Source organism: Rattus norvegicus, chromosome 2 (assembly GCF_021556685.1).
Source record: "Rattus norvegicus strain SHRSP/BbbUtx chromosome 2, alternate assembly SHRSP_T2T, whole genome shotgun sequence".
NCBI classification, from domain to species: Eukaryota; Metazoa; Chordata; class Mammalia; order Rodentia; family Muridae; genus Rattus; species Rattus norvegicus.
Genome location: NC_141535.1, coordinates 85,040,529 through 85,056,433, shown reverse-complemented (window position 1 = coordinate 85,056,433; position 15,905 = coordinate 85,040,529). Strand labels below are relative to the sequence as shown.

Genomic DNA, 15,905 nt, shown 5'->3' with positions numbered 1-15,905 from the left:
AAGTGTCAAAGCACTTGGAAGCAGAGTGGAAAGAGCTAAAAACGGCTCTATGATGCTTAAAAAATAAAATATGAGTAGGTTTGGAGCATTTATAAAACTTGTCTTCTAACCAGGCATGAGGCCCTTCACTTGAGGACATTGAAGAGGGAGGCCTGCTTCAGCTGGGAGTTTGACATAGCCTTGGCAACACAGTCAGGACCCCATGAAAAGAAAAGAGAATAAGGAGGGAGGGAGGGAGGGAGGGAATGATAGATGGAGAAAATGAAAGTGCAAAACAACATGAGACCTTGAACTCTGTCTTTAGGTGTATCTGTTGGAAGATACCTGCTGCTGGGCCACATAACAAGACCCTGTCTTAGGAAGAAAAGAGTTGCCTGTCTCATACGACACAGTTGAAGCAAATGCCAAGTGTCAGTGTAAAAGTGCTTTTATTTGCCAGCTGCTGTTGTCATCTCAGAGACTTACTGCTGAATAAGCTCACCCTTTGTAGTTCTTTCTGAACTCTGCCTGGTTGCTTCAACTCAATTGTTCTAGCTCAAACTCCTCTTCAAGCTGACTGATTCAACCTTGCTTCTCACTGAATTGGCTCTTCTAGGCCTCAAAATAACTCTGTCAGTCAATTCTAATCTTCTGGCTCCTTATTCTCTGGGTCCCTCTGTCTTTACCCACAGCCTGTCTCTGTAAAACTGTCCCAATAAAACTGCCTCTTCTCCCCCTCTCTCTCTGCACAGCTCTTAAATCACCTCTCTTTCCCATGTTCTCATGAGAGTTGGGTATATCCTATCTCTGACTTATTCTATTAAATCTTTCTCTGATTCATCACTTTGTCTGCCAGTCAATTGGATGTCACTTTCAAACATGGCTGCTTCCTTCTACAAACCAGCCTTACCTATATTGTTTGAGATTAAGGGTATGTACTAAGAGTGTATCTGCATTATAGCCACAGGAATTAAAGGAGTCTCTGTATTCCAGCCAGAACATACTGACCTAGAAATTCTTTGCCAGATCAGCCATATTGCTGGATTAAAATTCAGGAGAATAGAGGCAGGCACAGGCATGGTGACCTTGAACTGTCAGAGAAGATCATCTGCACTTAGTGAAGATACTTTTCTTTGTCAACTATAGACCTTGATGGTGGATCCAATGAAACAGCATACAATGTGATTCTGTATTGTCCACTCTGTTCCTCTAAGCCACATCCTCAAAACAGCTGGACCAGCTGGAGTCAGTGAATCACCCAGTCTTTCTCAACATAACTAGGTTCAATGATGAGGTTAACTGATTGATTGACATGATTATAAGGGCCCATGTGTTTACCTATATTCCTGAGTTTACCTATATTCCTAATGGAGACCACAATGCCTCAGACTCCCAGAAGGAAGTTCTTTGCATCAAAGAAACTTGGTACATCTTGGAGCCCAGTAGCCTTGACATTACCTGTACAAAAATGTATGGGAACACTGAATAAAACCCCCAGTAATGCAGCAAGAACTATGTTTAGGCTGCCAGCAGTTTAATTCACTCTAACTTTAGAAATTGTGTCCAAATTTCCATTTATAGCTGGATTACTGAGGTATGTTACATGCTATGAGACTGACTCATTTTAAGTGTACAAGTCAGTGAATTTGGGTAAATGCCCATGTGGGGGACCACCTCCACAACCCAGGTTTAGATCATGCCATTTTCCAAAAGAGACACGCCTGCCCATTTGTCTCCCTTCCAGTTCTCACTGTTGGCCCTCGGCAACCACTTATCCCATCTTTAGAGTTTTGCCTCTTCTAGAAGTTTCTATAAGTGGAATCAAACAATATGTGGTCTTCTGTGGATGGCTTCCTTCACCCAGCTCCATGTTTTGAGACTCACACCTATTATAGCATACATCAAGAGCTCAGTCAGGTCATTGTTGAGCAAAATCCACTGCACAGAAATAAACAACTTGCTTAGCCACTTGCCTGCTTCAGCTTATTAAATATATACATCCAACCAAATGGAAGGACTTACTGACCTGATGTCAGAAACAAAATGAAAAAGCCTGGCATATTTCTAAAATATTCTGAAGTCATAATGTGTGAAAATATGTAATGAGGATACAATTTGTTCCCTGGAACTTTGTGTGGGTGGGAAGTGTTTTTAAATAAGCAAATAACATCCTGGCATTTCACTTTTTTATGTTTTAATACACACAAAGTATTTTATACTAATTCCAAGCCATCCAAGGTCATCAATTCATTTACCAAGTACCTACTTAATCTATAATTAGCATATATTAGAATATATGGAGTGCACAGTCCTTCTGGTTCCTGGCTTTCAAACAACAATGTATTCCAAGACTGTGATCATGAATCAATTTAAGCCTATGGGAACATTTTTCTTCTTATGAGAAATATGAACAGTGATCAACAGTGCTCAACAACCATATTACCTGAAAAAAAAAATAGTGTTGTCTAATTAAGCCAAGGTCCTATGTGGCCAATGCTCTGCTGTAGTCAATAGTGTGTATTTAGTGCATAAATGTATTTGCTCATTCATTCACTGACCCATTACAGCCTGAGGACCCCATGCATGCCAAATACTATCCTAAGAACTCTACAGGACATAGATGTGAACAAAGAAATCTCATCTGCTTCTTAGGTTTTCACTTTCCGTTGCAATCAATAAAGAGTCATACATAACAAATGGGCAATGCAATACATGGTAAATAGGAAGGTAAAAGAAGAAGGCTGAGGGAAGAATAAGGGAGAAGATTTGTTTTAGACGACGTATTTAGAGATTCCTTCTGAAGAGGACAAGTACAGGTAAGAACCTCGAGGCAGCCAGACGCAAAGGCAAAAAGTCTCACAGGAAAACACACCAAAAGCATTCCAAGCAGGAGTCTAGAAACAGACAGGGGTAACCATGAACAGGTCATAGAGCCATGTGGTCTGATAGCCAGGTCCACCTTCACTATTCCTCCTATAGCGCCCAGGCCTATGGACCCAGTCTGCGGTAAGGGGCAGAGTGTGACAGATGGTGGACATTAAGTGAGCAAACAGCCAGGCAAGCTCACATGGTTCTGTTGGTGTCTCTGAATCCTGGGACCTCTTTCCGGTATCCTAAAGAAGTTTCTCCAGAACATAACCTCAGCCTAACATTGTGTTTTGCACTGTCCTTTCTGAGGCCCCAATTGGTAACCAACCACCAGGCCACTCCTGCTGGGGAGCTCAATGGCTTCCCATCTCCCTCTCCATTTACTGTCTTCTTGAGCTCTCCAAAGGCTGACTACAACCAGTGTGGATATGGGGTTCTCACCCAGTATGCCCCTTGCCTATTTCTAAGTCTAGCTGGATATTCAACAACTCTGCTGACCCCTCATAAAGCTGCTACCTGAATCTATGAGCCACATGGGGACAGTGGTGCTACCTGCTCCCACCGATGACACTTATTGCCAGCTGCCAGATTCTCTAGCCAGGCATTTTCTCACCAACACTCTCTTTTAAGAGTAAGTGAGCCAGTCTTTCGGGAGCGCAATGTTGCCAGTGAACCCCAAGTTAAAATAGAAGCTTCTCCTACTCCATTTCACAATCGGGCAAATTGCTTCCCTAAACCATGACCTCTGGGAATTCCCCTAAAGTCAAGCATGTGGCTAGAGCATGTAAGGATTTATGTGACGAGACATCTTTTTTTTTTTTGTAGATTTTTTTCCATCTTTATTAACTTGAGTATTTCTTATTTACATTTCGATTGTTATTCCCCTTCCCAGTTTCCCGGCCAACATCCCCCTAACCCCTTCCCTTCCCCTTCTACATGGGTGTTCCCCTACCCATCCTACCCCCATTATCACCCTCCCCCCAACAATCACGTTCACTGGGGGTTCAGTCTTGGCAGGACCAAGGGCTTCCCCTTCCACTGGTGCTCTTACTAGGCTATTCATTGCTACCTATGAGGTTGGAGCCCAGGGTCAGTCTTTGGGTATAGGCTTAGTCCCTGGAAGCTCTGGTTGGTTGGCATTGTTGTTCATATAGGGATCTCAAGCCCCTTCAACTCTTTCAGTCCTTTCTAAGATTCCTTCAACGGGGGTCCCGTTCTCAGTTCAGTGGTTTGCTGCTGGCATGCGCCTATGTATTTGCTGTATTCTGGCTGTGTCTCTCAGGAGAGATCTATATCCGGTTCCTGTCAGCCTGCACTTCTTTGCTTCATCTATCTTATCAAATTGGGTGGCTGTATATGTATGGGCCACATGTGGGGCAGGCTCTGAATGGGTGTTCCTTCTGCCTCTGTTCTAAACTTTGCCTCCCTATTCCCTCCCAAGGGTATTCTGTGACAAGACATCTTAAGCAAATCCTGGTTGGCTGACACATATGGGCCAACCAGAATGAATGAGGGCTGAGTCGTAGCCTTGGCTAGACCAAAGAAATTTAACATTCATAGCAACTTTCTTTTGTTCTTTTTCTTTTTTTAAATTTACTTATTCACTTTTGCCACATGCTACTCATTACAACTTCCTTAACATTACAGTAAGTACAGAAATTTTACATATTAGCTCTCTAAAATAAAATTGGAAATCAGTTGTTTCTAAAAGCCATTTGGCTTCAGGATGTTACATTGCAAACTTCCCTAGGCCTTCATGATGGAAACAGCTTTGGGGGCCCTCTCCCAAATAGAAAGCAGCTCTGGTTTTTGGTCTGTCCCTCTGTTTTTACAGAAAGAGATTTTTCCCTGTATGGAACTGTGCTCGGATAGAGCCTGTGCGACACACCTCTCCTACGATGCAACAAAAGTTTTAGTGAATCACTGGCTATTGGTCGAATGCAGGCAAGGCAGAAGAAAATGCTGTGCAGAAATATCCTCATTGTCTCTGACTGTTTTTCTTTCCACGGGTGAACGACACATCATTGCCAGACACTGAGTGAATGTGAACTAAATGAGTTTGGGACTCCACCGCCTGTGACCAAGTTGTCCTTGTACAACTCTGGCTGTCACCTGCATACAACTTTTTTTTTCTAATCTTACATCTCAGCAAATACAGTATTATTTCTCCAATAGTGCCAGCTGCTGATAGTATCACTTGGCTGGTTATTTATCATATATATCTGTAATTGAATTACCCAGTGCAGTAATGGGATTTACTCTCAAAATGTACATAAAAATGTAACGTAAAGTAAAACTGTTCCGCTGTAGGCTTCCTCGTCCCTCAGCTTGAACTCCAGGTCAGCCAATTCCGCAGAAATGCAGAGACAAAACGGAAAGGAATGAAAAGACTGGGAGATAAAAACCAGGTGGGCTTACGGCCAAATATAAAGGAAACTCATTCTTAACAAAGGTGTTTTCTTTTGAAATAGTTTCTTATTCATTGTTAATCAGAAAGCCAATCCCAAAACACACAAAGAAAGAGTGGTGACTGAGTGAGTGACTCTCCCGTGTTCAATGCTGAGCATGTTTGAAAACATTGGAGAACTCGGGAATGGGAATAAAGCGCACACATCTTTGCTCTTATCAAACAACCATAAATTTTGGCCCAAGGAAGAAGAAAAGAGAATATGACAACCATACTTTGGGCAGTGTTCCAATGACTGCTTGAGTTCCCTGAAGCATTGACCCTAGATATCAGTGCGCTAAAATAAATTACTCAGGACTCAATATCTTCTCTTGGATCAAGCTTTTGGTTTGTTGTGCTCCAGCTTGTTTAAACTGTGAACCAAAGAGCATTTTGGACAGACTTACCGAGAGCACACACTTTGAATGTATCCTAAGATTAGTTTTCTTTCCTCTCTTTTCTTACTATGAAAAACAGATTTTGTGTACTTGGATCACCAGTACCCTAAAGTAGGATGATAAAGTTGGTAAAGCACTTGCGACCAAACCTAATGACCCAAATTTGGCTCTCAAATACATGTTGGAAGGACAGACACACACGCTACCATGTGACCCTCACAGGGGCATTGGGTCATGTACAACACACACACACACACACACACACACACACACACACACACACGCAATTTATGTAAATACCTAAAAATAAACCTATTTATAAGTATACCAGCTCCATCTTCAAACTGTTACCCAAAGAGCTGGTGTTCATTCCTTATACCTTTCTCCATGATGCTCTTATTCTAATTTACGGGAACTACAAACAGCAGAGCACACTATCTATGTCAGATTATGGCTTCAGTGTAGTAGAGGTTTTTTTTTTTAAAAAAATAGTAATTTTCAACTAGTCGTTTACATCTTAATTTAGAAAGTTGTCAAGGAGCATCTTTGAATATCTCCATATACACATGCTCATCTGGGGATGATGCAAAGTTAACTTTGCAGAATATAAACACAGATCTGCATGCAAGTGAGGGTGGGCAGAAAGGTAGAGGCTGCTTTGTTGCATACTTCATTGTAATTCAATTTGTTAGACACTGTAATTTATGTTTCAAGCATTATTGAACATTAAACACAAAAATCTGTCACCTTGGTATTATAATTATATCCTAAGCAATTTGTCTGGGTAACTATAGCAACAATTTCAGATACATTTTATAATACTAATTTGGTATAATTTTAGATTCAAGAATTATAGCGAATTTATAGGGAGAAATGGTTTTCTCCAATGGTTGTACAATTCTACATTTAAAAAAAAAATTAGTTACTTGGCTAGGATTTAATGCGAAAGAATGGATTTGTTCTGTACTGCACATGGCATAATCTGAAACACAAGCCTCTTCTTTAGGGTGAGGTTCTGATTTGCAAACACTGGAGTCCATGTTCACTCTTTTATCCAACAGAATGTCTGATGTCCTTGGCTGGACTCTTAGCAAAGCCTTGCCCATTCCTCCTCCACCTTCCTGTATTTTGTCATTGGAAACCCTCTGATTCAGTGATTTTATGAAAAAAAAGGACATTTATCATTTTATTAATGATAAAAATCATTATCCAGTTAATTGGAACTATGCAATGGTTCAGCTAGGTAGCTCTCTCCGGCATGAACAGTAGTTGATATGGCCCCCAAGAAACTGACATCTATTTTGAGCAAGAAGCATACAACACAGAGAAATGCTTGTTGGTATTAACAACTATCCCCTAGCAAGAGGCTAAATAGAGGACAGAGAAGGTTTTCCTGTGAGAAGCCAGTAGCTACAAGGTCTTCCAGTGGTCCAAGAAACCTAGGTTCGTGGGTAAACTTGCAGGAACATATTGTATTGTTGCCAACTAATTTTACTCTGTGCTTTTCCATTTCTCTCTTTCATTCTCTGCAGACATGACTAGGATGTCACTTGAGATAGACACATGGAGGGATAAATACCAGCTTATTTTCAGCAAATTCAGAACACCTTAAATACTTCCTCTGGTCAAAGACAGGCTTCCCTACCCACAAGACCAAAGTCTTTGCTCTCAGCAGGGATCCTGCAGCTGCTGGCCATTAAGACAACCAAATGAGTTAGCAGCGTCTTAAAAGGCATAACATGATGAGCATCATTCATTCCCCACGTGAGGAAAAGTATGTATTGACTACAGACACAAAAGTGGATACCACCTCACAGTTGAATGGGCACACACTCTGACTACAGGCAGCATCTTGGGTGAGCCACAGTCTCAAACGTTTTTTACAATAAACAAACTCATGGCAAAGGAAGTCTATGCTCCAAACAACTACATTTAGAACTGCTTTTTCATGTAAATCAAGCAGGCAGAAGAAATGTGAGTGGGCAGAAAGAAACGCACACTTCTCTTGGAGTAAACACAGAAAAGAAAAGTTGTTTCAATAATCTACAACAGAAGGTGTCTGCTTAGAACCTGAAGTGGAACTGTGAACTTTTTACTCCAAGGGAGGAGCTTCTCCCTTGCGCAAAACATGAAACTCGACATTAATCAGCGATTAATTCAACGACCCTAATTGGGTATTAAAAACTTTTCCTATTAAGGGCTAGTTTTGTCTTTCTGTGTCTTCTTATAAAGGACGAATTCTGTAATTAATAACAATCTGCTCTTCAAAAGCAGGGCTCTTCCTGATAAGCCTGGACACACAGCTATTTTTAAAAATATAAATAAACTGCAATAATTTTAACACCCAGTGTTTTAGCCAATGTGCTCCTCAGGAACAGGACCTCCTCTCTCTATTATACATAACTCTTATACCTTCGCGCAGTTTCAGTTGCCTTCTTGTTAAGTCCAATTGTCAAAGGAGAAAGATGTGTACCTTGAGGAGTTTGTAGAAATTTGTTTTAGGAAGAGACCTTTCCAGATAGTCAGCTTCCATCCAACTTTTCCGTCGCTTAACCAGACTAAAAGCTCTCCAGGGTAAAGAGAATACTTCTCTCAACTCTTTTCCCTTTGAGGTGAAATCACAGCAATATCTATGTTTTAACTGCTGCCTAGGACCCCTGACCCACTTGCCCAGGACAAAAACACCAACAGGCTCTGTGGCATCCTCTCCGAAAGCTCGCTCTTGGCGCCCCCTGCCGGGGATCTCCGAGATGCCGCAGGCGCCGGAAAGTTAAAATCCAACTCCAGGCAACCGCATCCAGGTACAAACAACAAAAAACGAGGTGAAAGAGCTTCCCGCCAAAGCCCGGGGCCCGGGGTGAGGGGACCAGGGCCGGGGCCGGGACCTAACTGCGCTGGGCCCAGTACCAGGGACGATCGCCGGGGATCACTCCTCGCCAACAGTTCCTTGGAACATCCTGAGCACGGATCTTCGCCTGGCCTCAGACCGTGAGCCCCGGTATGCAATGCATGCGGCGGGGCTGCTAGCAGACAGGGGATCCGTGAGTGAAGCTTACCCTACTGATGAGTTCCCAAGCTTCGCCACCTCTGCCTTAGCTTTCCTCAGCAAAATACCCTGGCGAAGTTGAGCCCTAGTCCCACTACCCTCAGATTCTCACGAGCATCGCAAATCCCTGTACAGAGAACAGGAACACGTCCCCTAGTCCACCGGGCAGGAAGGTAGGCGATTCTAACCACCAAACCCGGTTCCAGATCCCACCAAGTGAGCCTGGCCTCGCGCAAAGTACGAGCACAGATCTCCAGGCGTACCTGAAGTGTGCTGGCCGAGGTGCAGGCTTGCCCACTGGCTGGTTGCACACCGGGACCTTCCCAATCCGCGCTCGGATCCAGGGAAAGGCTAGGACACAAACTTCCAGCCGGTGCACTATCTCCACTGCGACCGCCCCCGCTTTGAGCGTAGTCCTATTCCTGCACGCGCCTCTGCCAGGTTGTCCCCACCCAGGTGTCTGCAGAGTGACCCTATCTGAAACCTACACCAACCACAGATGGACCAACGCTGCCCCGGGTCCACACGCACAAGGTCTCAGCTATGAAACCCAGGGACTCTGCGGGGGAGCGAGCTCACCAGATGCGGGGCGCGTTCCTCCTACTAGTCATCCAGCGCCCCGGGGCCCGGAGCTGCTCCCAGGGTCCTCTTCAGTGCGCCAGGAGGAAAGTCGAGGCAGCAACAACCACTACACCCGGCCACTTCTCCAGAGCTATCCTCCACTCGCAGCGCGCCAGGCTGGGGACCAGCTCGCCTGCTGGAGTCTCCAGTTGTGCAGCTGAATGAACAGGCTCGCGCCGAGAGAGGGCAACCGGTGAGATGGCAAAGTTGGGTACCCTCTGTTTAGGTCCGCGCGTGCGAACCAGAACACCCCAAAGAAGGATTGCACGTGCCGGGACCTCCCCGCAGTGGGAAGGTGGGATACAGATGCGGCCGCAAGGCTGGGGCCACCTCCAGCCAAAGGCTGAGGAGCCCACCCGCGGCGGGAGCGCAGCGCGCGCGGGATTGGGCACAACGTGAGCAGCCGCTGCCGACGCCGCCTTCCTAGCGAGTAGACCAGAGCTGGGTGAGCCGGCCCAGAGCTCGGGGCGGGGAACACAGGGCCGCCTCGCCCCGCCCCCGCCCCGCCCCCTCCGCCCCACCTCCCCTACTCCGTCCCTCCCGCGTGCAAACTAGGCGCCCCACCCGCTCCTGACCTTCCTAGCCCCTCCTCTGGCTCCGCCTCTTCCCGAGATGGGACCCCCAAACACACGCCCGGGGGCTCTCTCCACACCCCAAGAGTCCTATCTGTGCCTCCCGAGTGCAAGTTCACCCAAGTGGTGAGTTTTTACGGACTCCCTTCCTCGCTTGAAAGAGACCTTCTTTGGCTACCCGCCCCCTGTCCGGTGGCTCCGACGTGGCTACTTTGCAGGATGGGCTGTATAAAGGGCTAGAGGCAGATCTACCCAAACCAGAGACGTGGCGTCTGCTAGACCGGCCTAGGCTCCAGGTATGTGCTTGCCCCTCGGCGGACCGCGGGTGGGAAGAAGGTGGGAGTTTAAGATTCAGTTCTTCTGTGTCATCTTAAGAAGACTGGGGTGAGTGTTGGGGGTGGTGAGGGGGTCGCCGCGGATTCTTACAGGCGAGTTGGGCCTAGAAAGGCGCTCAGCTAGTTCTTGAAAAGAATAGATCAGACAAATGAATAAATCTGCCATTCAAGGAAACAGAGTAGGAGGTTCCCAGGTAGCCCTAATGGGCATTAGAAGAGGGTTCCCTCATGGACAGACCCAGCTAGGCTAATTGGCACCTCTGCAAGTACCTTGGGACTTTACTGAGTGAGCATCGGGACAAGAAGTTTATCTTGGAACGCAAAGTAAATGCCTTGGAAAGGCAGTTTTATTGACACGTTGTTCGGTTCTCCTTCTAAGGAAGTGATCAACTCACCAAGTTCTAAACAACATACAGGGTTGCTAAGAGGGAGAGTTACAGGATAAAGAAAGACAGAAAAGGTGGGTCCCTGCCCCTATAGCCATGCGGGATCCCCTTCCCTCCATGTTTTTCCCTCATGTCGGGCCTTGTTGGTGGCTTCGGGATACTTTTGCACAAGGAACTTCATCAATGACCCTCTTAGCTGCAGGACCTAAAGATGTCTCTGTTTGTCACATTCACATCCTGGTATTGGCAGCTTGCAAATGCGCTCAGGTCAGGGACAGGGGAGCTGGTGACAGTTCAGGGCATCTTTGAATGTTCTATAGTGCTAAACAGAGACCAGATAATAACTGGAATGTATCACAGCTCATCCAGGACCATAGATTCAAAAGGAGGTGGATAGAAGCTCAAATTGCCACGATCTTGTTGTGTCTGTCACCTTTCAAATGAAAGAATTAAGTGAAACCATTTTTGAAAGAGTCCTATGTCAACCTGTGAGGGTGCTGTGTCTAGAAGTGTGGAGCGTGGTAGGTAAGGCTCCAACCCAGATGCCTTCCTTGGGAAGCATCTACTACGGTTGTTTGGCTGGCTTCCAGCTCTGGGGTGGCAGCTTCTGGCTTCCAAATCTTGAAGGGAAACCGTAATAGGCTTCCTGTGCTTCTCCTGCTGCTTCAGAAGTGGGTGGGAACTGGTGCCATTCCCAACATTCCCCTTCTCTTGCCTACGTGGCACAGCAGCCTGAGAGGCTCTTGGGAGAAGGAGGCCTTCTAGGGGCTGGCAGTGGAAGACCTCAGCCTTACACTTGAACTCTTTTGCCTTAAGGTGGATAGCTGGAGCCTGATGGGGTGAAGAAAGGCAAATTAAGACTCAAATTTACTTAACTAATTCTTGACCTTTTCCCTCAATGTCAACTGATAAAAACAATTAACACATCATTTAAAAAAATTATTTTTAAGAAAGGAGTGAGGCTAGTAAGCCTGTGTACCCAGGACTCTGATGGCATTGATAGCCGAGGCAGACAGATTGGGAGTTCAAGGCCAGCCTGGGGCCACCGCGGGATAACTTGTCTCATAAACTTACAAGCAGACAAAGAAACTCACTCTTGGCTTGGAGGCATACGTCCTGTATACCATAAGGATTATCGCCTAGAATTTCACCCACTAAATGAAGTGAATGTGTGTTACTGGGGCAGGATGTAGGTTTGATTTTACTATTTACAGACTGCACTGTACCATTGTTAAAATTCCGTATTGGTGATAATGAGTTAAAATCTCTAATAAGCAAGTACAGAAACCAAATTCTCGTTTAGAGAGCTTTCTTGGTATAAAGCAGTGGTTCTCATTCTGTGGGTCACAACCTCTATGTTGGTGAGTGACTCTTTCACAGGGGTTGCGTATCAGATATCCTGCATGTCAGATATTTACATTGTAATTCATAACAGCAAAATTACACTTATGAAGCAGCAGTGATATAATTCTATGATGGGGGTCCCCACAACATGAGGAACTATAGTAAAGGGTCACAGCTTTAGGAAGTTTGAGAATCACTGGGAGTGAAATGGTTCTAAACAGACTGATTTTGTTACTGACTCGCAGAAAGTTCGTGAACTTTTCTGAGTTCATGTCTTCTCATGCAACGTGACCCAGCTCATCGGGAATGTCAGTCACAAGCACTAAAGGAGAAAGAAGCAGTTAAACAAAACACATCTGAGGCTTAGCACAAGCAGGCACTCTGAAATGCAATTATTTTAAAGTATTTATAAATATTTCCTCCCCCTAATAGAATTTGCTTCCCCCTTTTAGAAAGCTATTCTCGTTAAAGGCACCTTGAAGAGTCAGATTTTTAACTAAATGTGCTTATTATTTTACCAAGAGTGTTTTGTTGTTATCAACAACAAAATTCTCCTTCTCCCTCTTCCCTCCTTTCCCTCTCCCTCAGCCTCCCCACTCACCCCCCTCCCAACAACAACAACTGCTTCAGGTGAACCTGGGTACAGGGCCAAAACTGAGAAAAGCTATGAAAGAAACCAGTTGGTGAAAATGATGAATTCTGGGGCGCTGATTCATGTGACTTGAAAAACGCCATCCATTTCCTGACTCACCTCAGATTCGGTTCAGAAACATGAAGCAGCACATGACCTTGAACTAATGCAACAATTTTGTCTTATCTTTATATTCCCTCCCAGTACCTGACTAAAGCCCAGAGAAGGGAGCAAGAAGGAGCTGAAGAAAGTGTGGCCCCCAGGAGCCATGAAGACCACGGTTCGCTTTCCTGGGAAGGTTCCCTAACCATGGACTATAAGATGTAGCAAGACTTATATTCAGTGATTAAAAAATGAAAGAAAGAAAAGAAAGCAGTGTGGCCTCTTTACATTATGTTTCCTGCAGATAAGCTAGGCATATGTTACAGTAACCATTCCATAGTTTCTTTTTCACTCTGCTTCCCAATATTGTCTGACCCCACCCATTTTACTACAGCTAAACACTGGCACCGAGAAGTGAAGCTTGATGTCCCCATAGTGTTGCTCAGTGCTGCTTCGGTTTTAGTACTCTGTGGCACTCAGAAGATCCACCGTTGCAGTCACAGATTACACCGTGGTGGCTATCATGGATGTTGTCGAAGAGGAAGACTTTTAAACAAGAGGGGTTGCAGATTGTGTGAACTTCCAGTGCCTCCTGTAGTCTCTCGGGACTCACCAAAGCCCCTTTAGGGTGGTTTCCTTTGCCCCAAGAAAGCTCTCTGGCCTTCAGTGCCCTCTCCCTGAGTGGTGTGAAGGAGCCTAGATTTATTTTAAAAGAACATTGTAGGAGGTTAGAAGCTGTCATCACACACAAGAAAGAGCATACTTGGATATAATACAAAGTACAGGTTCTCTATCCTTAAAAGTTCCAGGCTTCTAGGATGTGTGAGGCAGCCTCCAGCATGGCCCTTTCTATAGACTAATATCTTATCTGGGTTCTGCTTGGCTTCCCAGGGCTGATCAGAGGTCTCTGTCCCTGGTTGTTCCTGATGGTTGACACGGAGTGATCTGCCTTCACCTACCCCAAGTGAGATCTGCTTATCTATGACCTCTCAAATTCAACCCACCTCATACTCACATTCAGAGAAGCAGCCTAGTTAAGCATGCAGGCCACAGCAGTAACTAACTCCAGGATGTAGGCAGACACACACTCAGGAAGATGAGCCTGCTCTCTGTAATGGGGTCGGTTCGTTACCAATAGTTTTCTGTTTCCTTGACGTGTTTGATGATTCTTCAAGCTTCCAGTGGCACATCACATTTTATTTAAGCTGCATTTCCAGAAATCAAAGCATTCTAGAAATCTATAAGCATTTTGGTTCGTGTGTGTGTGTGTGTGTGTGTGTGTGTGTGTGTGTGTGTGTGGTTAGATTTCTAGATACGCATTTTGGCAACCCAATTTTCTTAAGATAAAACTGGTGCTCTCAAAGCAGTTCAAGTTGTCTTTTAGAAATATGGAACAGGAAGAAGAAAAATGCTAAGTTTAAATGACTCTTGGAATATCTTCAGGAAAGGCAGATGGTTTCTGGCCTAAAGATAAAGTATCCTTAGGGTTTCCTTGGAGTTATTTTCTGACATTGAGACTCATATATGTCTTGAGTGTTTACCAGCAAAGATGGCTGCATTTATTTTAAGAGGATATTCTGTACTTACTAACTAAGGTCTTCTACCTTCCCCCGTCTTTGAGAAGTAGAGCTTTGAGGTGACATGAATACTCTCAGAAATACATCTAAGAAATGTATTCAGATTGAAGCACAATTTCTCTGTCTTTAGTTTATTTCAATATTTACCAACTAAATTTAGCATAATGACATTGAATTCAATAAAAGGGGCATTTTGTAGACTTAAGCCAAGGGGGACATGTCTTCTCAAACAAATGTGAGGAATGAAGACTAGGGGGTCTTGTAGCCCCTCTGTCAACACACATTTCTGCCCTTCCCCTTCCCTCTACTTCTACCTTCTGCCTTACCTCAGCATGTCAGCTTCTCTCACTCCAAATGCTAACACCTCCTCTCATAGTGACAGCAGTGATGGTTCCTCAAATAGTATCAAAGCAAATGAACACACAAGTCTTTCTGAAGTCAGATGAAGCTGTGCTATTCAGTTAGGGACAGCAACATGAACTCTGGGTGAGGGTCTGTCTGTCAGTGGCTTATGGATGTGATGGGTTTTGCTTTCCTCTCCTGCCTGGTTCTGCTTGGAACTCTATGTGGCAGCTGACTTACAGGCACGATCTTGCTCTGTAACAGGAGATAAGCCAGGAGCCAAGGATGATAGTGAAAAGGACTCTTAAATAAAGCCTAGAAACCTCAGGAGCTCTGTATTCTTAACCTTGAGAAGAGCCGTGAGGGTTAGTAAAGTCAACCTACGGGGTTGCCTGTGAGGGGACTTCCAGAGAAGGTGAACAGAATGTGAAAGACTCACTAAACTGACGCGTTTTTTTTGTCGGCTTTACACAACCAGAGTTGCCTGGGAAAATGAAACCTCCATTAAGATGGACCAATGGCATATGTGTGAGGCATTTTTCTTGATTAATGATTAAGATAGAGGGCCCAGCCTACTGTCGGCGGTACCATCCCTAGACAGATGGTCCTGGACTATGTGTAAAAGGTAGTTGAGCAGAAGCCAGAGAGCTAGCAAGCCAGTAAGCAGCACTCCTCTGTGGTTTCTGTTTAAGTTTCTACCTTCAGGTCCAGACCTTGAGTGCCTGCTCTCACTTCACTCAGTGATGAACTAGAAATGGGAGATGAAGTAAACCCTTTCTTCCCCGATTTCCTTTTGATCATGGTATTTATCACAGCATCAAAGAACTAACTACACCACTCCCCAAGCATCCTGGTGTTAACTATCCCACCTTGTCCCCCTCCCCAGGATGAGAGGTTGAAACCTCCCAGATTATGAATAACATCGTTTCTCTTTTAATTGTCTCTCCTGGGTTTAAGCACTGTGGCAAAAGAAGCCAACTAGCAAGTTTCCGGTTGTGTTTCATTCATCTGATCTGCCTCAGATCTGAGAATGTGAATCTTGTGGAGGAAGGGTACCAGGAAACTCTTAACAATTCCAAAACTTCCTACCTAAACATCAGCCCTGGGCCTCCCCTCTGTCTTCCTGCTTTCTTAACTTCAAGTTTACTACACAGCACTGCAGACACTCTGTGCACTTTGAGGATGGAAGGAAAACCCACACAAGTGCCGTATCCTGTCATGTTTGGGATCAGGATGAATGTAAGCAACAGTAGACTAA

At 44.8% G+C, this 15,905-nt stretch overlaps 1 protein-coding gene, 1 long non-coding RNA gene and 1 other non-coding gene across 5 annotated transcripts in view; 2 read left to right on the top strand and 1 right to left on the bottom strand.

The window, feature by feature from the left end:
- Sema5a (semaphorin 5A) overlaps positions 1 to 9,805 on the bottom strand; it is a 437,483-nt gene extending 427,678 nt beyond the window's left edge. Inside the window, 1 exon segment of one of the 2 annotated variants that reach the window (NM_001107659.2) lies at positions 9,317 to 9,805. The gene's annotated coding sequence lies outside the window, so the exon portion shown is untranslated. 2 annotated transcript variants of the gene reach the window in all.
- Positions 9,806 to 9,959: 154 nt separating this feature from the next.
- Positions 9,960 to 12,998, top strand: LOC100909539 (uncharacterized). Of its 2 annotated transcripts, NR_110700.1 has the most exon segments (3): positions 9,960 to 10,226; positions 11,012 to 11,176; positions 12,831 to 12,998. It is a non-coding gene; the product is annotated as an uncharacterized LOC100909539 (long non-coding RNA).
- Snord123 (small nucleolar RNA, C/D box 123) lies at positions 12,678 to 12,747 on the top strand. The gene has a single exon (XR_015679258.1). It is a non-coding gene; the product is annotated as a small nucleolar RNA SNORD123 (small nucleolar RNA).
- Positions 12,999 to 15,905: the final 2,907 nt, after the last annotated feature.